The sequence below is a fragment of the Symphalangus syndactylus genome, chromosome 1 (assembly GCF_028878055.3).
Source record: "Symphalangus syndactylus isolate Jambi chromosome 1, NHGRI_mSymSyn1-v2.1_pri, whole genome shotgun sequence".
NCBI classification, from domain to species: domain Eukaryota; kingdom Metazoa; phylum Chordata; class Mammalia; order Primates; family Hylobatidae; genus Symphalangus; species Symphalangus syndactylus.
Genome location: NC_072423.2, coordinates 88,339,217 through 88,356,700, shown reverse-complemented (window position 1 = coordinate 88,356,700; position 17,484 = coordinate 88,339,217). Strand labels below are relative to the sequence as shown.

The 17,484-nt window shown below is 43.6% G+C and overlaps 1 protein-coding gene across 3 annotated transcripts in view; it reads left to right on the top strand.

Moving 5' to 3' along the window:
• Positions 1–17,484, top strand: part of LOC129479660 (rho guanine nucleotide exchange factor 2-like) — a 77,397-nt gene that overhangs the window by 19,105 nt on the left and 40,808 nt on the right. The gene's annotated exons all lie outside the window — the stretch shown is intronic.

The following is a 17,484-nucleotide window of genomic DNA, read 5'->3' as shown; positions in this document are numbered from 1 at the left end:
TAGGATATTTTCATTTAATAGTTCACATTAGGTTCTGGCATGTTTTTCTATGATTTGATAGCTTATTTCTTTTTGGTGCTGAATAATATTCAATTGTGTGGATATACCACAGTTTGTTTATCCATTCACCTACTGAAGGACATTTTGATTGCTCTCAAGTTTTGTCAGTTACTAATAAAAAGCAGCTGTAAACATCCATGTACATCCTTTTTTTTCTTGTGCAGATTTTTGTGTGGACATGTTTTCAGCTCTTTTGGGTAAATACCAAGGAGCATGGTCGCTGGATCATATGGTAAGAGTATATTTTGGGCCGGGCACAGTGGCTCACGCCTGTAATCTCAGCACTTTGGGGAGGCCGAGGTGGGTGGATCACCTTAGGTCAGGAGTTCAAGACCAGCCTGGCCAACATGGTGAAACCCCGTCTCTACTAAAAATACAAAAAATTAGCCAGGCGTGGTGGCGTGCACCTGTAATCCCAGCTACTTGGGAGGCTGACACTGGAGAATCGCTTGAACCCGGGAGTCGGAGGTTGCAGTGGGCCAAGATGGCACCACTGCACTCCAGAAAAAAAAAAAAAAGGAGGGTCGGGTGCAGTAGCTCACGCCTTTAATCCCAGAGCACTTTGGGAGGCTGAGGCGGGTGGATCACGAGGTCAGGAGATTGAGAACATCCTGGCTAACACGGTGAAACCCTGTCTCTACTAAAAATACAAAAAATTAGCCCGGCGTGGTAGCAGGTGCCTGTAGTCCCAGCTACTCCGGAGGCTGAGGCAGGAGAATGGCGTGAACCCGGGAGGTGGAGCTTGCAGTGAGCCAAGATTGCGCCACTGCATTCCACCTGGGTGACAGAGCAACACTCCATTGGGTGGGTGAGGGGAGAAGGAGTATATTTTGTTTTGTCAGGTAAATATTTTTTGTTTTTACTTTGGATGTCTCTATTTCATCATGCTGGAAACTCATACTGTAGATCTAATAAATATTATTGTGGAGAAACCACTTTTATTAAAAACAACTTTTGAGCCATAGATGTGAAATTACTTATTTTAACAAATTTTCTATACAACCACATTCATTCTCTCCATTTTTAAATACGACTGTACAGGTGTGATGTAGTGTTTTGTTTTTTTTTTGTTTTTTTTTTTTTTTTTAAAGACAGAGTCTCACTCTGTCGCCCAGGCTGGAGTGCAGTGGCATGATCTCGGCTCACTGCAACCTCCGCCTCCCAGGTTTAAGCGATTGTCCTGCCTCAGCCCCCCGAGTAGCTGGATTACAGGCGTGTGTCATCACACCTGGCGAATTTTGTATTTTTAGTAGAGACGGGGTTTCACCATGTTGGCCAGGTTAGTCTCAAACTCCTGACCTCAGGTGATCCGCCTGCCTTGGCCTCCCAAAGTGCTGGGATTACCAGCGTGAGCCGCCGCTCCTGGCCAGCTAGTTTTTTTTAAAAAATTAACTTTAGGAGAAACAAAAAAAATTGATTCAATTTAGGTATTTTAGAGAAAGGCTACTAGATTTTTAAACTTCAGTTTTATTGACTAGGTAAGTTACACTGAAGTAGCATTAGCTCGGTTTATTTGATTTTGTTTTCCTCTAGAATTGCATCACCTAGGTGAGACGCCCTTGGATATGATATTGCAGTGAGGTTTGCTTGCAGCTGAGCTTTTCTGTTGTGATCCCTAGGTACTTTTCTCAACTGTATTACCAGGATGGAACAATGACTAGATAGTGTCTTTTGCTTAGCTTTGTTACTACAATCATAGCATATGATTTAAGCTACCATTATCATAGCGGATTAATTTTTATAGTGTTTTTTTGTGGGAAAAAGTAAAAAATATAAATATCTAATTGGTCTAGTTCAATACTATCTGGCCAATGTTATTGACCAAGAATTATGAAGCAGGTCAGAATTTATCATAGTTATAGGTTGTAGACTAATTGAGGCCTCTCTTTTTTTTGAGATAGAGTCTCGCTCTGTTGCCCAGGCTCGACTGCAGTGGCGCGATCTCGGCTCACTGCAACCTCTGCCTTCCAGGTTCAAGCGATTCTCCTGCCTCAGCCTCCTGAGTAGCTGGGACTACAGGCGTGTGCCACCAAGCCTGGCTAATTTTTTGTATTTTTAGTAGAGATGAGGTTTCACCGTGTTAGCCAGGGTCGTGGTCTCCGTCTCCTGACTTTGTAATCTGCCCGCTTGGGCCTCCCAAAGTGCTGGGATTACAGGCATGAGCCACCGCGCCAGGCCTGAGACTTCTCTTTTTTATGCAAATACCAGTCTTAGATTCTGTTAATCCTAGGTATCCTTCAAGAGTATATTATGTGAGGACTTACTTTACCACTTATAAAACTTATTTTCTAAATTAATATCTCTTGGTTTTCTTGAGGCCCCAATAATTAGTTTATCTAACTTTTAATAATCAACCTTAGAGTTGGCAGGATTTCTTGAGCCCAGGGACTTGACACTGCAGTCAGCCATGATTGGTGTCACTGCACTCCAGCCTGAGACAGAACAAGACCCTGATTCAAAAAAATAAAAAATAAAAAATCAGGCTGAGTGCATTGGTGGCTCATGACTCACCCCAGCATTTGGGAGGCTGAGGCAGGAAGATCACTTGAGCCCAGGAGTTCGAGACCAACCTGGGCAATATAGTGAGACCCCATCTCTTAAAAAAATTTTTTTTTTTTTTTTTTTGGCCGGGCGCGGTGGCTCACGCTTGTAATCCCAGCACTTTGGGAGGCCGAAGCGGGCGGATCACGAGGTCAGGAGATCGAGACCACGGTGAAACCCCGTCTCTACTAAAAATACAAAAAATTAGCCGGGCGTGGTGGCGGGCGCCTGTAGTCCCAGCTACTCGGAGAGGCTGAGGCAGGAGAATGGCATGAACCCGGGAGGCGGAGTTTGCAGTGAGCCGAGATTGTGCCACTGCACTCCAGCCTGGGTGACAGAGCAAGACTCCGTCTCAAAAAAAAAAAAAAAAAAAAAAAATTTTTAATCAACCTTTTTTTAGGTTACTTTTTAGTTATCTTTGGTATTCCAGTATTTTTATATATGTTTTTGTAATTATTATTTTTTTTTTTTTGCAGAGTCTCACTCTGTCTCCCAGGCCAGAGTGCAGTGCTGTGATCTTGGCTCCCTGCAGCCTCCACTTCCCAAGTTCAAGTGATTCTCGTGCCTCAGCCTCCTGAGTACTAGAATTACAGGCATGCGCCACCACACCTGGCTAATTTTTGTATTTTTAGTAGAGACAGGATTTCACCATGTTGGCCAGGCTGATCTTGAACTCCTGACCTCAAGTGATCTGCCCACCTCAGCCTCCCAAAGTGCTGGGATTACAGGCATGAGCCACCGTGCCCAGCCCCAATATTAGTTTAGTTTAGTTTTGTTTTATTTTGTTTTTTGAGACAAGAGTCTCACTCTTGCCCAAGCTGGAGTGCAGTGGCACAGTCTTGGCTCACTGCAGCCTCTGACTCCCAGGCTCAAGCAATCATCTGGGCTCAGCCTCTCAAGTAACTGGGACTACAGGTGTGTACCACTACACCAGCTAATTTTTGTATTTTTAGTAGAGATAGAGTTTTGCCATGTTGCCCAGGCTGGCCTCAAACTCCTGAGCTCAAGTGATCTGCCTGCCTCGGCCTACCAAAGTGCCACCACACCTGGCCTCAATATTGGATATTTATTTTATTTTTTACTTTGAGACAGGATCTTACCCTGTTGCCAGGGCTGGAGTGCAGTGGCACTATCACAGTTTATAGTAGCGGCAAACTCCTGGGCTCGAATCTTCCTGCCTCAACCTCCCAAATAGCTGGGGCTACAGGTCTACTCCACCATGCTTGGCTAAATTTCTTTTTAAATGTTTTTAGAGATGGAGTTTTGCTGTGTTGCCCGGCTAGCCTTGGACTCCTTGCCTCAAGCATCCTCCAGTTTCAGCTTCCCGAGTATCTGGGATTACAGGCAAGAGCCACTGTCCCTGACCATTTTAGCCATTTTTAAGTGTGTAGTTCAGTGGCATTAAGAACATTCACATTGTAGTACCGGCTAGGCGTGGTGACTCACGACTGTAATCCTAGTACTTTGGGAGGCCGTGATGGGAGGATTGCTTGAGCTCAGGAGTTCAAAACCAGCTTGGGCAACTTAGTGAGACCTTGTCTCTATTAAAAATAAATAAATAAATAAGTAAAAAAATAAATAAAAAATAACATTCACATTTACTACAACCATCACCTGCATAAATTTTTATAACAACTTTATTGAGCTAAAGTTTACATATCATATAATTTACTTGTATCAAGTATACAGTTTAGTGGTTTTTAGTATATAATAATAATATGTGGCCATTTTTTTTTTTTTTTTTTTGAGATGGAGTCTCCCTCTGTCACCCAGGCTGGAGTGCATGGTGTGATCTCGGCTCACTGCAACCTCCGCCTCCTGGGTTCAAGCAATTCTCTGCCTCAGCCTCCTGAGTAGCTGGGATTACAGGCGCCCGCCACCATGCCCGGCTAATTTTTTTTTTTTTTTTAGTAGAGACGGGGTTTCACCATGTTGGCCAGGCTGGTCTTGAACTCCTGACCTCATGATCCACCTGCCTTGGCCTCCCAAAGTGCTGGGATTACAGGCGTGAGCCACCATGCCCGGCAATAATATGTGGTCTTTAGTGACTGACCTCTTTCAGTTAGTGTAGTGTTTTCAAGGTTCATTCATTTTGAAGCATATTATCAATACTTCATCCCATTGTATCTATATACCACGTTTTATTTATTAGTTGATGGACATTTGGCTTGTTTCTGCACTTTGGCTCTTATGGGTAGTGCTTGCCATGTGTTACAATGATTTCATTATCATTTAGCTCAAATGATGATGATTTTTAGAAACAGGGTCTTGCTCTATCACCCAGGCTGGAGTGCAGTGGCGTAATCATAGCTCACTGCAGCCTCAAACTCCTAGGTTCAAGCAATCCTTCTGCTTCGGCCTGCCAGGTAGGGGACTACAGGTGCATGCCACCACACTCTAGTAAATTTTAAATTTTTTGTAGAGATAGGGTCTCGTTTATTTGCCCAGGCTGATCTCGAACTCCTGTGTTCACTCGATCCTCCTCAGCCTCCTCAAGTGGTGGGATTACATACACGAGCCAACACACCAAGCCTAAATTTCCATTGTGAGTTCTTCTTGAACCTCTGGGTTAGAAGTACATTACATTATTTCCAAACATTTCAACATTTTCTGGATATCTTTTAGTTACAAATTTCTTGTTTCACTGAGGGCAGAGAATACATTGTATATGATTTCAAACATTTGAAATTTGTTGAGACTTGCTTTGTGTCCCAGCACTTGTTTTCTTTCTTTCTTTCTTTCTTTTTTGAGACAGTGTCTCACTGTGTCACCCAGGCTGGACTGCAGTGGCATGATCATGGTTCATTGTAGCTTTGACCTCCTGGGCTCAAGCAATCCTCCCACCTTAGCCTCTCAAGTGTCTGGGACAACAGTATGTACCACCACACCTGGCTAGCTTTTTTTTTTCTTTCTCGAGACGAAGTCTCACTGTGTTGCACAGGCTAGAGTGCAGTGGCACAATCTTGGCTCACTGTAACCTTTGCCTCCCAGGATTAAGTGATTCTCCTGCCTCAGCCTCCCGAGTAGCTGGGATTACAGGCATGAGCCACAATGCCTGGCTAATTTTTGCATTTTTAGTACAGACAATTTCACCATGCTGGCCAGGCTGTTCTCAAACTCCTAACCTCAGGTGATCTACCCACCTTGGCCTCCCAAAGTGCTGGGATTACAGGCGTGAGCCACCGCGCTCAGCCAACTGTACTTGTTTTCAATTAGGAGATACCTTCATCTAGAATTACTTTCACTGGTGAATTTCTTTTTCTCTTTTTTTTTTGGAGATGGAGTCTTTCTCTGTTGCCCAGGCTGGAGTGCAGTGGCACAATCTCGGCTCACTGCAACCTCTGCCTCCCAGGTTCAAGTGATTTCCCTGCCTCAGCCTCCCAAGTAGCTGAGATTACGGGTCTCTGCCACCACACCCGGCTGATTTTTGTATTTTTAGTAGAGATGGGGTTTCACCATGTTGGCCAGGCTGATCTCAAACTCCTGACCTCAAGTCATCTGCCCGCCTTGGCCTCCCAAAGTGCTGGGATTACAGCCATGAGCCACCGCACCTGGCCTTAAAAGGGTGAATTTCTCATATCTGTAATCCCAGCACTTTCCACCTGTATCGTCTGCTACTCTGGAGGCTAAGGTCAGAGGATTATTTCAACCCAGGAGGTTGAGGCAATGGTGAGCCACGATCATGCCACTGCACTCTCTTTCCAAAAAAAAAAAAAAAAAAAGTAGGTGAATTGTATGGTATGTGATTTGTCTCTGTCCTTTTTTTTTTTTTTTTAAGGCAAGGTTGGGATTCCAGAAACTGCCTCATCAAATATTACTTATTCTCTCAAGTAGACTTTTGAGGTTGGGATAGGTTTGATATTAGCAGCAAAATCCTCAAGGTTATGTCCTGCATATGGCTCATTACAGATTTACTTGTCTGATTTATTGTTGAAGAATTTAGGTAATCTCATATATAAGTAGAGTTACATATTTAAATTTATTTCTTTCCAAATAAGATTGGAAAAATAAATAAAGCTTCCTAAGTTAGCTAATACTCATGGTACTTGTTAAAGGCCTGAGATATCTTCTTTTTCTTCTAGCTAAAGTATCCTTCAGACCTCACGTTTAAAGTCATTTTTCTCTGGAAAGTTTTTCTTTACCTTCTAGCCTTATAATAGAAGACTGCCCCCATTCACAACATGCTGTTGTACTTTTTATCACACTGCAGTAACTTTTTGTCTCTCTGACTTAACCTTAGCAAGTACTATGTTCTGATTGTTTTTATATTATCCCCAGCATTTTTCAGTCCCTGGCATTTAGTATGTTCTCATTAAAAGGAAGAAATATAAGTGAGTAGGATTATTTTTCTATTATATTTTCCCTGGGCTACAAACGTTTCAAAGATTTAGCCCTATCATTTGAATAAGAATTTATACCCAAGTTGTTTGCCAGTGGTTGTTAATACAGTCAAATGGAATGTGAATCCTACTGAGATCATTGTCGTGTCTGGCCTTCACAGAATTGCAAGTGTGTGTAATTAGCATGGTGCAGATGGTGTGATTTTAGGAACGTTATTGTAAATGTTGAAATTGTGCCAGAATTTCTATTTTGTTTCTGGAGGTTGCATTGAGGCAGCATAGTGAATGCAAATGTAGTTTTTAAGAGATGATTTACAAATACATGCATCAAAATTTTATATTTAGACATGACTTTCAAAGGAAATGCTCATTGGAGCATTTCTCCTTTCAGGCTTTTGGATTAAGGATGCTCAAGTATAATGCAAATTTTCTAAAATCTGAAATATTTATGGTTCTGAGCATTTTGGTTAAGAGATACTCAACTTGTAGTTGTCTTGTTCCTACCTACTTTTACTGAGAGACACTGTCCTTTAGCTTTTTTTCTCCTAGATTTTAGATTTCTCCTATTAGGAACCAGGCCTCACGGCAGGGGGTAAGCAGTGGGCCTGAGCTCCACCTCCTGTCAGATCAGTGCTGGCATTAGATTCTCATAGGAGTGAGAATCCTATCGTGAACTGTGCATGTGAGGGATCTAGGCTGCATGCTCCTTATGAGAATCTAATGCCTGATGATCTGAGGTAGAATAGTTTCATCCTGAAACCATCCACCGTTCCTCCTCCCCCACACCCACAGAAAAATTGTCTTCCATGAAACTGGTCCCTAGTGCCAAAAAGATTGGTGACTGCTGCTGTAGATTTATCTCCAATTTGGGTTTGTCAGTTTTTTTTCTCACTATTAAACTGGATAAACTGGCCAGGTGCGGTGGCTCAAGCCTGTAATCCCAGCTCTGGGGGGCTGAGGCAGGTGTATCACCTGAGGTCAGGAGTTCGGGACCAGCCTGGCCAACATGGTGAAACTCCGTCTCTACTAAAAATACAAAAACTAGCTGGGCATGGTGTAATCTCAGCTACCCAGGAGGCTGAGGCAGGAGAATCACTTGACCCCAGGAGGTGAAGGTTGCAGTGAGCTGAGATCGTGTCACTGCACTCCAGCCTGGGCGACAGAGCAAGACTCAGTCTCAAAAACAAACAAAAACTTGATAAACTGGGTAAATTTTTCTCCACTATTAAACTGGAGTTTTTCTCACTTCACAAGGTGAAGTGCCCTTCTTGTCACAGGGTATCAGGGGTTCTCAATAGCCACATACATATATACACTTTTTATTGGGAATGATACATATGTAGTAAAGTGTTTTACTCTTTGAGAAAAAGATTTTATTTTACAGTATAACATCCAGTAAAGGGCATAAAGTAGACAAATCTTAAATATATGGCTTTTTGGAAATTTTACTTTTTTATTCACCCTTGTAACGATTAATACCAGCACTTAGAAGATTCCTTGGCTCCCTTTCTCAGTTATAAACCCCTTACAACTTTTGTGACTTCTATCAGCATTAATTCTACCAGTTTTGAACTTCATATAAATAGAACTACAGAGTATATATTCTTTTGTATCTGGCCTCTTTCACTGTATGTAGTGTCTGAAATTTGTTCATATAGTTTTACATGTTAGGATATTTTGCCATTGTAATGTTTCATTGTATGACTATGCCACAATGTGTCCATTCTCTTTATTTATTTATTTATTTATTTATTATTATTATTATTTTTTTTTTTGAGATGGTGTCTCACCCTGTCGCCCAGGCTGGAGTGTAGTGGCATGATCTCGGCTCACTATAACCTCCAACTCCTGGGTTCAAGCGATTCTCCTGCCTCAGTCTCCTGAGTAGCTGGGATTACAGGTGCGCATCACCACACCCAGCTAATTCTTGTATTTTTAGTAGAAATGAGGTTTTGCCATGTTGGCCAGGCTGATCTCGAACTCCTGACCTCAGGTGATCTGCCCGCCTCAGCCTCCCAAAGTGTTGGGATTACAGCCATAAGCCACCGCACCTGGCCTAAAATACAGCTTTTATATGGGTGCAGAATTGCTATAAGAATATAGACTGTAATGTGATTTGAGAAAAAGTGAAATCAGTACATGACAACTTAAAAGGAAGGTGAAGGATCTGAAGCTGGAGAATTAATTCCAGCAAGGGATGGCTTGATGATTTTTGAAAGACTTGGCTTAAAACAAAACAAAAAAAATCAGTGTAACAGCAGAAGCAGTTTCTGCCAACCAAGACAAGTTTCCAGATGCCATGAAGAAAATAATTGAGGCTGGACATGGACGCTCACGCCTGTAATCCCAGCACTTTGGGAGGCCGAGGCAGGTGGATCACGAGGTCAGGAGTTTGAGACTAGCCTGGTGAACATGGTGAAACCCTGTCTCTACTAAAAGTAAAAAAATTAGCCAGGCGTGGTGGCACGCGCCTGTAATCTCAGATACTCGGGAGGCTGAGACAGGAGAATTGCTTGAACCCAGGAGGTGGAGGTTGCAGTGAGCCGACATCGCGTCACTGCACTCCAGCCTGGGTGACAGAGCAAGACATCATTTCGGGGGAAAAAAAAGAAAATCATTGAGGAGAAAGGATAGCTGCCTGAACAGGTCTGTTTGTTTGTTTGCTTTGAGACAGAGTCTCACTGTGTCGCCCAGACTGGAGTGCAGTGGTGCACTCTCGGCTCACTGCAGTCTCTGCCTCCCAGATTCAAGCGATTCTGGTGCCTGAGCCTCCCGAGTAGCTGGGATTACAAGGTGCACGCCCCCACGCCCAGCTGATTTATTTATTTTTATATATTTTTTGAGACAGAGTCTTGCTCTGTTGCCCAGTCTGGAGTGCGGTGGCGCAGTCTCGACTCACGGCATGCTCTGCCTCCTGGGTTCACGCCATTCTCCTGCCTCAGCCTCCCGAGTAGCTGGGACTACAGGTGCCCGCCACCACGCCTGGCTAATTTTTTGTATTTTTAGTAGAGACGGGGTTTCACCGTGTTAGCCAGGATGGTCCCAATCTCCTGACCTCGTGATTTGCCTGCCTCGGCCTCCCAAAGTGCTGGGATTACAGGCGTGAGCCACTGCGCCTGGCCTGATTTTTGTATTTTTAATGGAGACAGGGTTTCACCATGTTGGTCAGGCTAGTCTCGAACTCCTGACCTCAAGTGATCCACCCGTCTCGGTCTCCCTAAGTGCTGAGATTACAAGCGTGAGCCACCATGCCCGGCCTGAACAGGTCTTTAATGCAGACAAATATACCCTGTCTGGGGGAAAAATGCCACAAAGGACATTTATTGGTAAGGAAGAGAAGCAAGCACCAGCATTTAAGGCAAGAAGGGCTAGGCTAATTCTACTCTTTTGTGCAAATGCAGTTGAGTTTATGATCAGGACTGCCCTTATCTATAAAGCTGCTAACCCCCCACCCCAAGCCTTGAAGGGAAAAGATACACACCAGCTGCCAATTTTCTGTTGTACAGCAAGAAGGTCTGGACAAGAACTCTTTCTGGAGTGGTTCCATTGATGCTTTGTTTTTGAATTCATTTTAAAGTTATTTTGATATTGGACAATGCCCTTGGCCACCTAGAACCCCAGGAGCCTAGGGTAAAGAATATTCCGGGCCGGGCGTGGTAGCTCATGCTCATAATCCCCACACTTTGGAAGGCCAAGGCAGGTGGGTCGCTGGAGCTCAGCGGTTGGAGATCAGCCTGGGCAACATGGTGAAACTCTGTCTCCACCAAAATACAAAAAATTAGCTGGGCATGGTGGCGCATGTCTATGGTCCAGCTACTTGCTAGGCTGAGGTGGGAGGAGTGTTTGAGCCTGGGAGGCAGAGGCTGCAGTGAGCCGTGATTGCACTATTGCACTCCAGCCTGGGTAACAACAGAGTGAGACTCTGTCTCAAAGGAAAAAAAAAAGTGGCTTCTTCCCAAACATAAGTTTGCTTTTGCCTAGCATCTAGGGAAGCTAGTTATAGCTCTTCTCTTCAGCCTGCTATTTTAGGCTCTTCTAAATAAGATATTTTGGAGTAGGTAATTTCGTGGGCCTCTTTGCTGTTTGGCCTGATCTTTTCCTCAGGTTTTCATATGGCATATAAGAGCGAGATGTAGAGGCCAGATCTGGTCTCTAAAAATTGGTTTGAAATCAAGTTACTTAATTCACAATAAAATATGAATGACTAGGTATGGTTCTTTTTTTTTTTTTTTTTTTTTTTTTTTGAGACGGAGTCTCGCCCTGTCACCCGGGCTTGAGTGCAGTGGCGTGATCTCAGCTCACTGCAAGCTCTGCCTCCCAGGTTCATGCCATTCTCCTGCCTCAGCCTCCCGAGTAGCTGGGACTACAGGCACCTGCTACCATGCCTGGCTAATTTTTTATATTTTTAGTAGAGACGGGGTTTCACCGTGTTAGCCAGGATGGTCTCGATCTCCTGACCTCGTGATCCGCCTGCCTTGACCTCCCAAAGTGCTGGGATTACAGGCGTGAGCCACCGCGCTCAGCCAACTGTACTTGTTTTCAATTAGGAGATACCTTCATCTAGAATTACTTTCACTGGTGAATTTCTTTTTCTCTTTTTTTTTTGGAGATGGAGTCTTTCTCTGTTGCCCAGGCTGGAGTGCAGTGGCACAATCTCGGCTCACTGCAACCTCTGCCTCCCAGGTTCAAGTGATTTCCCTGCCTCAGCCTCCCAAGTAGCTGAGATTACGGGTCTCTGCCACCACACCCGGCTGATTTTTGTATTTTTAGTAGAGATGGGGTTTCACCATGTTGGCCAGGCTGATCTCAAACTCCTGACCTCAAGTCATCTGCCCGCCTTGGCCTCCCAAAGTGCTGGGATTACAGCCATGAGCCACCGCACCTGGCCTTAAAAGGGTGAATTTCTCATATCTGTAATCCCAGCACTTTCCACCTGTATCGTCTGCTACTCTGGAGGCTAAGGTCAGAGGATTATTTCAACCCAGGAGGTTGAGGCAATGGTGAGCCACGATCATGCCACTGCACTCTCTTTCCAAAAAAAAAAAAAAAAAAAGTAGGTGAATTGTATGGTATGTGATTTGTCTCTGTCCTTTTTTTTTTTTTTTTAAGGCAAGGTTGGGATTCCAGAAACTGCCTCATCAAATATTACTTATTCTCTCAAGTAGACTTTTGAGGTTGGGATAGGTTTGATATTAGCAGCAAAATCCTCAAGGTTATGTCCTGCATATGGCTCATTACAGATTTACTTGTCTGATTTATTGTTGAAGAATTTAGGTAATCTCATATATAAGTAGAGTTACATATTTAAATTTATTTCTTTCCAAATAAGATTGGAAAAATAAATAAAGCTTCCTAAGTTAGCTAATACTCATGGTACTTGTTAAAGGCCTGAGATATCTTCTTTTTCTTCTAGCTAAAGTATCCTTCAGACCTCACGTTTAAAGTCATTTTTCTCTGGAAAGTTTTTCTTTACCTTCTAGCCTTATAATAGAAGACTGCCCCCATTCACAACATGCTGTTGTACTTTTTATCACACTGCAGTAACTTTTTGTCTCTCTGACTTAACCTTAGCAAGTACTATGTTCTGATTGTTTTTATATTATCCCCAGCATTTTTCAGTCCCTGGCATTTAGTATGTTCTCATTAAAAGGAAGAAATATAAGTGAGTAGGATTATTTTTCTATTATATTTTCCCTGGGCTACAAACGTTTCAAAGATTTAGCCCTATCATTTGAATAAGAATTTATACCCAAGTTGTTTGCCAGTGGTTGTTAATACAGTCAAATGGAATGTGAATCCTACTGAGATCATTGTCGTGTCTGGCCTTCACAGAATTGCAAGTGTGTGTAATTAGCATGGTGCAGATGGTGTGATTTTAGGAACGTTATTGTAAATGTTGAAATTGTGCCAGAATTTCTATTTTGTTTCTGGAGGTTGCATTGAGGCAGCATAGTGAATGCAAATGTAGTTTTTAAGAGATGATTTACAAATACATGCATCAAAATTTTATATTTAGACATGACTTTCAAAGGAAATGCTCATTGGAGCATTTCTCCTTTCAGGCTTTTGGATTAAGGATGCTCAAGTATAATGCAAATTTTCTAAAATCTGAAATATTTATGGTTCTGAGCATTTTGGTTAAGAGATACTCAACTTGTAGTTGTCTTGTTCCTACCTACTTTTACTGAGAGACACTGTCCTTTAGCTTTTTTTCTCCTAGATTTTAGATTTCTCCTATTAGGAACCAGGCCTCACGGCAGGGGGTAAGCAGTGGGCCTGAGCTCCACCTCCTGTCAGATCAGTGCTGGCATTAGATTCTCATAGGAGTGAGAATCCTATCGTGAACTGTGCATGTGAGGGATCTAGGCTGCATGCTCCTTATGAGAATCTAATGCCTGATGATCTGAGGTAGAATAGTTTCATCCTGAAACCATCCACCGTTCCTCCTCCCCCACACCCACAGAAAAATTGTCTTCCATGAAACTGGTCCCTAGTGCCAAAAAGATTGGTGACTGCTGCTGTAGATTTATCTCCAATTTGGGTTTGTCAGTTTTTTTTCTCACTATTAAACTGGATAAACTGGCCAGGTGCGGTGGCTCAAGCCTGTAATCCCAGCTCTGGGGGGCTGAGGCAGGTGTATCACCTGAGGTCAGGAGTTCGGGACCAGCCTGGCCAACATGGTGAAACTCCGTCTCTACTAAAAATACAAAAACTAGCTGGGCATGGTGTAATCTCAGCTACCCAGGAGGCTGAGGCAGGAGAATCACTTGACCCCAGGAGGTGAAGGTTGCAGTGAGCTGAGATCGTGTCACTGCACTCCAGCCTGGGCGACAGAGCAAGACTCAGTCTCAAAAACAAACAAAAACTTGATAAACTGGGTAAATTTTTCTCCACTATTAAACTGGAGTTTTTCTCACTTCACAAGGTGAAGTGCCCTTCTTGTCACAGGGTATCAGGGGTTCTCAATAGCCACATACATATATACACTTTTTATTGGGAATGATACATATGTAGTAAAGTGTTTTACTCTTTGAGAAAAAGATTTTATTTTACAGTATAACATCCAGTAAAGGGCATAAAGTAGACAAATCTTAAATATATGGCTTTTTGGAAATTTTACTTTTTTATTCACCCTTGTAACGATTAATACCAGCACTTAGAAGATTCCTTGGCTCCCTTTCTCAGTTATAAACCCCTTACAACTTTTGTGACTTCTATCAGCATTAATTCTACCAGTTTTGAACTTCATATAAATAGAACTACAGAGTATATATTCTTTTGTATCTGGCCTCTTTCACTGTATGTAGTGTCTGAAATTTGTTCATATAGTTTTACATGTTAGGATATTTTGCCATTGTAATGTTTCATTGTATGACTATGCCACAATGTGTCCATTCTCTTTATTTATTTATTTATTTATTTATTATTATTATTATTTTTTTTTTTGAGATGGTGTCTCACCCTGTCGCCCAGGCTGGAGTGTAGTGGCATGATCTCGGCTCACTATAACCTCCAACTCCTGGGTTCAAGCGATTCTCCTGCCTCAGTCTCCTGAGTAGCTGGGATTACAGGTGCGCATCACCACACCCAGCTAATTCTTGTATTTTTAGTAGAAATGAGGTTTTGCCATGTTGGCCAGGCTGATCTCGAACTCCTGACCTCAGGTGATCTGCCCGCCTCAGCCTCCCAAAGTGTTGGGATTACAGCCATAAGCCACCGCACCTGGCCTAAAATACAGCTTTTATATGGGTGCAGAATTGCTATAAGAATATAGACTGTAATGTGATTTGAGAAAAAGTGAAATCAGTACATGACAACTTAAAAGGAAGGTGAAGGATCTGAAGCTGGAGAATTAATTCCAGCAAGGGATGGCTTGATGATTTTTGAAAGACTTGGCTTAAAACAAAACAAAAAAAATCAGTGTAACAGCAGAAGCAGTTTCTGCCAACCAAGACAAGTTTCCAGATGCCATGAAGAAAATAATTGAGGCTGGACATGGACGCTCACGCCTGTAATCCCAGCACTTTGGGAGGCCGAGGCAGGTGGATCACGAGGTCAGGAGTTTGAGACTAGCCTGGTGAACATGGTGAAACCCTGTCTCTACTAAAAGTAAAAAAATTAGCCAGGCGTGGTGGCACGCGCCTGTAATCTCAGATACTCGGGAGGCTGAGACAGGAGAATTGCTTGAACCCAGGAGGTGGAGGTTGCAGTGAGCCGACATCGCGTCACTGCACTCCAGCCTGGGTGACAGAGCAAGACATCATTTCGGGGGAAAAAAAAGAAAATCATTGAGGAGAAAGGATAGCTGCCTGAACAGGTCTGTTTGTTTGTTTGCTTTGAGACAGAGTCTCACTGTGTCGCCCAGACTGGAGTGCAGTGGTGCACTCTCGGCTCACTGCAGTCTCTGCCTCCCAGATTCAAGCGATTCTGGTGCCTGAGCCTCCCGAGTAGCTGGGATTACAAGGTGCACGCCCCCACGCCCAGCTGATTTATTTATTTTTATATATTTTTTGAGACAGAGTCTTGCTCTGTTGCCCAGTCTGGAGTGCGGTGGCGCAGTCTCGACTCACGGCATGCTCTGCCTCCTGGGTTCACGCCATTCTCCTGCCTCAGCCTCCCGAGTAGCTGGGACTACAGGTGCCCGCCACCACGCCTGGCTAATTTTTTGTATTTTTAGTAGAGACGGGGTTTCACCGTGTTAGCCAGGATGGTCCCAATCTCCTGACCTCGTGATTTGCCTGCCTCGGCCTCCCAAAGTGCTGGGATTACAGGCGTGAGCCACTGCGCCTGGCCTGATTTTTGTATTTTTAATGGAGACAGGGTTTCACCATGTTGGTCAGGCTAGTCTCGAACTCCTGACCTCAAGTGATCCACCCGTCTCGGTCTCCCTAAGTGCTGAGATTACAAGCGTGAGCCACCATGCCCGGCCTGAACAGGTCTTTAATGCAGACAAATATACCCTGTCTGGGGGAAAAATGCCACAAAGGACATTTATTGGTAAGGAAGAGAAGCAAGCACCAGCATTTAAGGCAAGAAGGGCTAGGCTAATTCTACTCTTTTGTGCAAATGCAGTTGAGTTTATGATCAGGACTGCCCTTATCTATAAAGCTGCTAACCCCCCACCCCAAGCCTTGAAGGGAAAAGATACACACCAGCTGCCAATTTTCTGTTGTACAGCAAGAAGGTCTGGACAAGAACTCTTTCTGGAGTGGTTCCATTGATGCTTTGTTTTTGAATTCATTTTAAAGTTATTTTGATATTGGACAATGCCCTTGGCCACCTAGAACCCCAGGAGCCTAGGGTAAAGAATATTCCGGGCCGGGCGTGGTAGCTCATGCTCATAATCCCCACACTTTGGAAGGCCAAGGCAGGTGGGTCGCTGGAGCTCAGCGGTTGGAGATCAGCCTGGGCAACATGGTGAAACTCTGTCTCCACCAAAATACAAAAAATTAGCTGGGCATGGTGGCGCATGTCTATGGTCCAGCTACTTGCTAGGCTGAGGTGGGAGGAGTGTTTGAGCCTGGGAGGCAGAGGCTGCAGTGAGCCGTGATTGCACTATTGCACTCCAGCCTGGGTAACAACAGAGTGAGACTCTGTCTCAAAGGAAAAAAAAAAGTGGCTTCTTCCCAAACATAAGTTTGCTTTTGCCTAGCATCTAGGGAAGCTAGTTATAGCTCTTCTCTTCAGCCTGCTATTTTAGGCTCTTCTAAATAAGATATTTTGGAGTAGGTAATTTCGTGGGCCTCTTTGCTGTTTGGCCTGATCTTTTCCTCAGGTTTTCATATGGCATATAAGAGCGAGATGTAGAGGCCAGATCTGGTCTCTAAAAATTGGTTTGAAATCAAGTTACTTAATTCACAATAAAATATGAATGACTAGGTATGGTTCTTTTTTTTTTTTTTTTTTTTTTTTTTTGAGACGGAGTCTCGCCCTGTCACCCGGGCTTGAGTGCAGTGGCGTGATCTCAGCTCACTGCAAGCTCTGCCTCCCAGGTTCATGCCATTCTCCTGCCTCAGCCTCCCGAGTAGCTGGGACTACAGGCACCTGCTACCATGCCTGGCTAATTTTTTATATTTTTAGTAGAGACGGGGTTTCACCGTGTTAGCCAGGATGGTCTCGATCTCCTGACCTCGTGATCCGCCTGCCTTGACCTCCCAAAGTGCTGGGATTACAGGCGTGAGCCACCGCGCCCGGCCTTTTAGGTATGGTTCTTATCCTCCCAAAAAGTACATTTTGGGGAGTATTAGAGATGTTAATTTACCCAGTTCCTTTCTAATTGATAAATTTTTTTTTGCATTCATTTTGTATTTTGAATCTGTGCCAAGCCACTGGCAAAATAGAAAAATAATTAGGTATGGTTTTTGCCCTTGGAGAATGTGCTTATTGGTAAAGAAATTGCCAGCATTCCACTACTTTTGACCTCATGACACTTTCATATGAATTAACCTAAAAATAATAATACAGGCCAGGCACAGTGGTGCACGCCTATAATCCCAGCACTTTGGGAGGCCGAGGCGGGCGAATCACAGGGTCAAGAGATGAA